This window comes from Apodemus sylvaticus, chromosome 19 (assembly GCF_947179515.1).
Source record: "Apodemus sylvaticus chromosome 19, mApoSyl1.1, whole genome shotgun sequence".
NCBI lineage: Eukaryota > Metazoa > Chordata > Mammalia > Rodentia > Muridae > Apodemus > Apodemus sylvaticus.
In genome coordinates, this window is record NC_067490.1 from 58,950,383 (window position 1) to 58,959,440 (window position 9,058).

The 9,058-nt window shown below is 39.5% G+C and overlaps 1 pseudogene; it reads left to right on the forward strand.

Annotated features, from left to right (window-relative positions):
• Positions 1-2,198: 2,198 nt before the first annotated feature.
• LOC127669293 (pleckstrin homology domain-containing family B member 2-like) lies at positions 2,199-8,485 on the forward strand (annotated as a pseudogene).
• Positions 8,486-9,058: the final 573 nt, after the last annotated feature.

Below are 9,058 nucleotides of genomic sequence, written 5' to 3' on the forward strand. Positions count from 1 at the left end.
TTATCAAGGATTAAGAAGAAGCCAGATCAATCCCCGGTATTCATGATGGCTCACAATGGTCTGTAACACTAATTCTAGAGAATCTGATGCTGTCTTCTGGTTTTCACGGGCATCCGGCATGTACATGGTGCATAGACGTACATGCAAGCAAAACACTCTTTTTCAAAATAAGAAAAAAGAAAGAGTCTCCCAGTCATCTCCATCTCTGGTCTGGCTTTCCCTGCGCCCAGACTCCTAGAACTCACTGTCTTCTGGGTTTTATTTCTTTCTCTTTCTGCCAGAATCCACCCTGGTTTGGTCACCATGACAATAGGTGAAATGCAATCTCCATTGCTCATGGCCTCTTGTCACGGAGCCCAGCATGTGCATTGCTGAGTCTTGTTTTTGTATTAGTTTAATGTTCCTGAGTCTGAAGTCAGCCACATCTGGACAAGGAACACACAGTCTGGTTGGGAACATTCCCTGTCAAAGCTCTTGGGCGTGTCTTCCCTGTGTATCTATGTACGTTTGCACACACGTTTTTCCTTGTCTGCTTTGGAACACTGTGCAAACAAACTCTGCTTGTGTCACAGAAACCAAGGAGAAAAGAAGAAAGCCAAGCAGATCAGCTTATAGGCAAATTCTGCTTCGCAGAGATAGAGTTCAGTTTCTTGTCTCAGAGTACGTATAATTTACACTTTCCAAAAGTTTGGCCAGCACAGCTAATAACAAAAGTTTGGTTTGTACTTTAGGATTCTTTTTTTATTTTTATTTTTTTATTTTTTTAGCATGTTTAAGACAGAAGAGTTGTGTGAGAAAACTCAGACTTAGGAGTGAGCAGAGCTACAGTGTTGATTTTAAGCAAGGTTTTCTTAATGAAGCAAAAGGGATTTAATCATCATGTCTAAAGTAAAGGAGTACATTTTCCTCCACTGGCATCCTTTTAAAATTCTCTTTGTATCCCATTCATTTGGAAATCTAGCTCAAAGTACTGTGTGACATTCATCTTAACATGAACTCAAAGTATCACAAGGTTCTTAACATTGAGTCCCACCAACACAGGCATATGTCAACTAAGTTCGTTTCCAAATTCTGTATGTAGTCACTAGAATGGAGGCTGTGTTTAAATGATTGCACAACTGTGACTTGCATCCTCTGAAGGAGCAGCTAGTGCTCTTAACCACTGAACCATCATCTCTCCAGGCCTGAGAATTTTTTTTCTAGAGGCAGGACCTCACTCCATAGTCTGGTCTGGCCTCAAACTTGTGGGGAGATTCCTGCCTTGGTCTCCTTAGTGCTGGAACAGTAAGTGTGTGCTACCACCCCCAGTTGAGCTTCTTTCTTTTTCAACGTCCCTGCATGCTTTAGCAGCCTCAGTCCTTAGCCAACAAGGTTCAGAACTTCAAAGAGCCAAGCCAGATCCACAGGAGCCCCACAAAGAAGGTGATGATACAGGGGAACATAGGTTATTACAGGCAAAGATCTAGACAATTTTTACTAGATGTCAAGAGATAAAACTCTGGTATGGATTCCTAGGCTGGCTTGTAAACTGGGATAATTAATGTGATACTCCCAGGTCTTCACAACAAAGTCTCAGCGGCCAGAATATGGGGCTCACACCTTTGGGCCACAAGATACTTTATTTTATTTCCTAGTGACATGAAAGGGAAACACAGTCTCTCCTTTCTCCATGTGCTTTACAGCATTGCTGTCCACAGTAAGAACTCCAAGAGCGGGACATCTTGGAAAGCACCCTACCTCCAGCCAGCAACTAGCTTGCTCTAACAGCTGCAGACTAGCACACAGAGAGGGAGCTTCATTCAACTTGGAAATCAGGAATCCTGGCCAAGTCTTTCTCCTGTGACAAGTTATTGACTTGAACCTCAGATCATTGTTTATTAAATTTCCCTAAAATATTTTTTAAAAAAAATAAGAAGCCAGATCATTGGGGTAAAATCTTCTGGAAAGTGTTTTCTGGGAGCATAAAGAAGCTGTGTTCTGTATATAGGTAAGGATGTACCTTATGATGCGGTGGACTTAGCGATATATAAGAATCACCCAGATGGTACTAGTTTTGAAGGTATAAAGGGGGTCATGGAGAGCAGCTGACGATTGATATCATGAGAGGCCAGGGAAGGATGTAGGTGAAGGTGCAGCCTCATTTTAAGTTGATGGCCCAGGACTCAAGGAGTTGTGCAAAGAAGTTAAGGCTTGGCACCATGAAGCAAGCCTATAAGAGGCTACTGGTAAAGCATAGTTGCAGCAGAAGACTCCAGTGAATTGGAGATACCAGTACCGTGGGATGACCACCAAGAACAGCAGCCATGGAGTGGATTCAATCAGAGCCTAGAGTAGTGCTAAAAAAGAGACTCGAGCCCTGTGGAGGAGCCCAGAGATCACATATAGATCCCAGACACTGTTACAAGAAGTTATAAAGTTAAAGTTGCCTTGGATACCCCAAGACAGTAGTGATGTCTGAGAAGTGGGATACCTGCTGAGGAAATCTGCTAACAGAGTGGAACCAGCCAAAGAGAAATAATTGTGTTGCAATCTACAAAGCAGAAAAGAGTTGGACATCAGACATGGAGATGTAGAATTTTGGAGTTTGCCCACTGGCTTTTGGTCTTGCTTTTTTCCAGGATTTCCTTACAATGTCATTTTGGTATGGCAATATATGCCCTGTGATGTTGGAACTATGTTATCTGCTTTTTGATTTTATAGGGTATTACTGCTAAGAGATTGCATGAATCTCAGAAGAGACTTTGAACTTTGGACTTGTAACATTATTGAAACTGTTACAGAGTATGGGACTTTGGAATTTGGACTAATTTTTTTTTTAATTATCCTATAGGTAGGTATGCCCCACATAGACTCATGTATTTGAACAAGCCTATAGTAGCCAGAATGCAGAATGTGGTGGTTTGAATATGCTTGTCCCAGGGAGTAGCACTATTAGGAAGTCTGCCTTGTTGGAGGATGTGTGTCACTGTTGGGGGACTTTGACACCTGTCTCCTAGCTGCCTGAACACTGTCTTCTCCTGTCGGCCTTCGGATCAAGACGTAAAACTGCTCCTCCAGGGCCCTGCCTGCCTGGATACTGCTCTGCTTCCTGCCATGATGATTATGGACTGAACCTTAGAACCTGTAAGCCATTTCCAATTAAATGTTATCCTTTATAATTTTTTTTTAAAAATGCAGTACTAAAGGTAAAATATATAATATTTATAGTTTATCAAGGATTTTTTAAATAAATGTTTAGTTGGATTTCACATACACATATAATTTAAGCAATAGAATATAAACTGAGAGAAAGTATCTACAAATTGAAAAATATTTTTGAAATTAGACCATTTTAATGAACTAGTAATCATGTAAAATCATCATAAAAAGAAATCCTATGATATGTAAAAAGGAAATATACACCATAAAGTAATGTTTATTCAGCAAGGCAAGAGGAGCCTTAACACTTATGTAATATGGTCCAATCCATCAAATAAATAAACAATTCTATGAGCTCTGTACAGGGGGATAGGAATCATTTGATTAAACTCAGGAATTTATAAAAAGTAATACTGAACATATAAAAGGCTGTTTTTGTTTTTTATTGATTTTGTTGGTTTGTTTGTTTGTTTTTACAAATTTTCAACAGATAATCAAACTCAAAGGCAAATATTGGATGTTTTCTTTCTGAGTGCGTGGAAAAAATGGATAACTACTTTCACCATTTTCTAGTTTTTCTCAAAAGAACATGGTCAATGATGTGAGAAAAGAGAATGTAACTAAGATGAAAAGATTTTGAAAAGAAAAATAAACACTATGTGCAAACAAATTTGAAAAAGAATCTGTAGATAAATTAGCAGAATTAATGAACTTATTTAGCAAGGTCATTTATATCATAGCAATATTCCAAAATACTTGACATATTAGTAAAAACTAATTTAAAAATAAAAAATTAAGATAAGCAATGTAATTTAGAATAGTGCTGGAAGCACTATTTTATTTTAAATATTTATTTTAAACTGTAAATATGAGAAGTTTTTTTTTGAGAAAGGTCAAACATTATGAAAATGCAAACATATAAAAATGAAGGGACAGGACACCCTCAGGACTCAGAAAACTGAATGTTGAAGTGGTAGCTTTGGCAGTCTTAAATTCTTTTAGATTGTAGAGAATGAAATTCACTAAACATATAAACTCAAATAACCTATATTCTAAAATCCAAAAAAGATATTGTAGGAATGACAAATTATAGTTAATATTATTAATGAGTTTAGGTGAAAATATAGACAAATCAAGAAATGCATAAATAAAATGAACTAATTCAGAATCAAGTCAACCTATGAAATGGAGGCATAGTTTGTATAATCTTAATGATAAATTACAACATAAGAAAGCAAAATGTGAGTGGCCCATGGCTCTGGAAAGACTCAGTTGAGCAGTATAGGGGAATACCAGAACAGGGAAGTGGGAAGGGGTGGATGGGGGAATAGCGGGAGGGAAGAAGGCTTATGGGACTTTCAGGGAGTGGGGAGCCAGAAAAGGGGAAATCATTTGAAATGTAAATAAGAAATATTTTGAATAAATTAAAAAAAGAAAGCAAAATGTAAAAGAGTTATGTGGTCTTCTCAGTAGTTAAATATATTTGGGACAAGTTAACTTTGGATGAAAACTAATAATTTCAAGGAGTAGTATTGAAAGTGCAGTGGAAACTTCCAGAACTCTTGAGGTTGACCCTAGCAAGGACTTCTAGGAAAGGACACTATGGTGCCTGAACCAGCCATATCTGTAACCAGGCTAGACTCCCAGTGGTAAGACTTGGACGCCAACCCAGCCACAAAAATCTGTGACCTACAATTTCTCCCGCCTGCAAAGATGAACTGGGAAAATGGTGGCTTAAAGTTTGTGGGAATATCTCACCAATGACTGGTCTAACCTGAGCCCTATGCCATGAGAGGAAGCCTATTAGAAGATCCTGCTATTTAAATGTCATAGTCTACCCTGTCTGGACAGCTCCCCTGAGCTTGGTATAAAATGGAGGATTCCTTTCCCACCAGGACTTTCTCTTCTCTATCATATCTGGTGAGCCCAAACCTGACATACTCCCTGAGGAATGTCAAGTAATTCTTGGTAAATTATTCACTGCTGGACTAGGATCCTGCTGACACACCCGTTATGGATTCTGACTCATTCTTTCCCTACCTGTGTACAGTGATGCCTAAACACCCCAAGGGAGAAAACAGAAAACTGAACCCAGCTCCACTGCTCCATACTTCTGTGTATGGCATAGAGCAACGCCTAGACAACCTCCCCCCCCACACCCCCTTAGGAAAGAAATTGAAAACAGAACCACAAGCTCATTCTAGACACTACCTAGATCACCAGTATCCAGAAGCTGAATGGCTCAGACACCTATGGTACAACCAAACTTATTGGGAAAAAAGATAGTTAATGAAATGATTTCTAATGATACTTTTCTATACTTATAGAATCGGTGCATAGCCCATTCATAAACCTCTTTGCTTATGATCCATCCCACAGACGAACATTAGGCAGAGCTCTCGAAACTCTGAAGAAAAGAGCTTGGAGAAAGATTGTAGGAGTCACAGGGGTTGCAAACACCAGGAGAACATGGACCATAGAATTAACTCATTGGGGCTCATAGGTACTCACAGAGACTAAAGCTGCAACCACAGAGTTTGAACCAGACGCTTTTCATACAAGATGTGCGTGGGATTTTTTGTTGGATTCCTAACAATGGGAGTGAGTGTATTTCTGACTTTTACCTACTCTCAGGACCCTTTGTCTCCTTCTGGGTTCCTGGACCAACTTTGATATGAAGCTTTGGGTCTAGTCTTATTACATATGCTTATGCTGAGTTTAGATTATATTGCTGGGAGGCCTGTACTTTTTAAAAGGGAAACAGATTAACAGTGGGTCTGTAGGAAACAGGAGGTGATAGGGTTGGGATAAGGGGTGGCTATGATATATGAGGAGCAGCAGTCTCAATTAACGTGGACCTCTCTCAAACACTAGACCACCAAACAGGCAGCATACACCAGCTAATATGAGGCCCCCAACACATATACAGCAGAGGGCTTCTGGGTCTGGGCTCAATCAGAGATAATGCACCTAACCCTCAAGAGACTGGAGGCTCCAGGGAGTTTAGAGGTCAGGTGGGGTGGAGGTTGGGAGGTGGGGACATCCTCATGGAGACAGGGTATGGGGAGGAGGTATGGGATATGAAACAGTTGGAGGGTGGGCGAAAGGGGGGTGGAATAAAACCTGGAGTATATAAATAAAAAATATGTGGTAAAATTTTTCATGCTAAAAACTACAAATATATTTAGAAGGAATGTGCAACATAGTAAAGGCTATATGACATGAAGAACTATCACCATAACAAAGAAAGACATTTTCAGATATTTTGGTTTAATATGTGGACAAACAAAAAGATGTTCCCTTTCACCATACATATTCAATGTAAAACTACATGTTTTATCCAGTACAATTAAGTAAGAGGAAGAAATACATTTTCTGAGTTGGAAAGAAAACTAATAAATTGTTCCTGGTTGCAAATGATCTAATTGAAAAACTTGCAAATACCATGAAAATTATTATTAAATCTAATCATTTGATACAGTTGAATTACAGACTACAAAATAAATATAAAAAGTTTATTTTATATACATTAATAACAAAATACTTAAAAATAAAATTAGGAAAATAATCCATAATAATGTTTAAAGCAATTTGGTTTTTAGAACAAATTTAACTAAAATTATAAAATATCTTCACACTGAAAAATTGTAAGATATAATCGATCAATGAAGTCACCAGTAAATGTAAAGATAGCCTATGGTCACAAACTATCAATACTCAATATTATTGAAATATACAATCTATCCAAAGCATAGATTAAATGTAATTTTTACAGAAATTTCCATGATATTGTTTACAAAAATATAAAAATATCCCCAAATTCACATTTAGCCACAAAATTCTGGAATGATCATAGAAAAAACTTGAGCAAGGAAAAGACAAACAAAAACAAAACAATACAAAACAAAAACCATACTACCTGACTTCAAAATACATTGCACAACTTTAGCTATTGAAACAACATGGTATCAACATGAAAATAGGCACTTAGAATAATACAAAAATAAGTCCTTGTAGAGTTTTTTAAATTATTAGATTGATCTTAAAACCTTATGTAAATACAAAGAACCAAAAGTATTCCAGACAAACTTTGAATGAAACTGTGGTTGAAGAACTACTAATATGTCTCTGAGGCAGAGCTAATTGAGATAATATTGTATTGGGTTTTGTTTATGCCTGGACAGGAAAAAATGCAAAGCAAAACCAAATAAGACCTTCTGATGCTGGATAATAATTAAACAATTATATTCATGTTACTTATCACAAGGAGTCACCGCATTAAAATAGGGCAGGGATGATATTTTGATGTTGTAATCGCTAAATAGAATATGCACTTAGAAAAAAGCAGGGGTGGGAGATAACCCTGCCACACAGGCATAAAAGTCAAATTACCAACAAATTTTATTTACAGGTAAGTGAAACATAGAGGAAAAGGCTTTAGTAGCCTTAAGATGATAAAATTGTGCATAAATGACACAAAGATATCATTCAAAAACAAATATTTTAATAAATTAGGCACTGTATTAAGAACTTTTCATAAGAATAAAATACACAGTTCTGGGCCAACATGACCACAGGTCACATTTCCTGTGTGGGAAGTGTTACACGTGTTCCAGGCCAGGAATCTGGCAGGGGCAGGGAGCCGGGAGCCACTTACCATCTCAACTGAAGAGGTGGCGTTCGTGAAGAGTGCATGGTTACTTCAGCAGAACACCATTCTGAAACATTGGAAGAATTGGTTCGACCTGTGGTCAGATGGTCACCTGATCTACTATGCTGACCAAACTCGGTAGATCATCGAGGGTAAGGTCCACATGCCTGTGGACTGCATCAGTATCCGCACCGGGCATGAGTGTGGGGACATCCAACCGCCAGATGGGAAGCCCAGAGACTGTCTGCTGCAGATCGTCTGCCGAGATGGGAAGACTATCAGTCTCTGTACAGAGAGCACAGACGATTACCTGCCATGGAAGTTTACACTGCAGGATTCCAGAACGAACGCAGCTTACGTTGGCTCAGCAATCCTGTCTGAAGAGGCTGCAGTGGCCTCGTTGCTGCCTCCCTACACCACCTATGCTACACCAACCCCTGAGGTCTAAGGGTAAGGTCCTTACAGTGGCGCATACCGCGCAGGATCTCAAGTTGTTTATGCCGCCAATGGGCAGGCGTACACAGTGCTTACCAAAACCTGTACTCAGTAGTTTATGGACAACATCCTGCCAACCAATACATCATCTGTGAATGGTACCGAGACAATGACAGTGACCTGGCTCTGGGCATGCTTGGGGGCTGGGGGGGGGGGCAGCCACAGGCATGGCCCTGGGCTCTCTTGTTCTGGGTCTTCTAGCGCCTTCAACATTTTCTGTGCATCGCTTCTGTTAGTCCTGTGTGCGATAATTTGATTTGCAGGGCATTTCTGTTTGTAACAAGTGTCTCTCATAATAATTTAAGTAGTTCTTTTGAAGGTGGTAATCTAATAATTGTGACTGACCTGCATGGTACCACAAAGAAAGCCCACGGTATGCTGTGAGCGAGAGTGTGAGTACTTGCGGGTACCAGCTTGCACCAAGTCTTTTGTAGGGACTCTTGGATGGCTTTAGGTAAACACACCCAAATAAACGGGCATTTTCCCTTCAGTTAGGTGCAATATTGAATTGAGGGACGGCTTTCTTTGCTATGCCAATAATAACATTGCTGATGTGGGATGTGTGTAAGTGCGGTGAGAAGAGTCGCAGCTTCTTTAACTGTGGATTCTCAATCTAGACCTCGGCTACATGTTACCCTAGGAGTTGGTAACCCATGTGACTCTTGCAGGGCTATGGTGTGAGGACCCCATAACCTACCCCTCGAAGCTCCTAGGTACCGGCAGGATTGGCTGCGCGGGATGAAGAGGGCCACCCCCCACCCCTTTAAAATATGC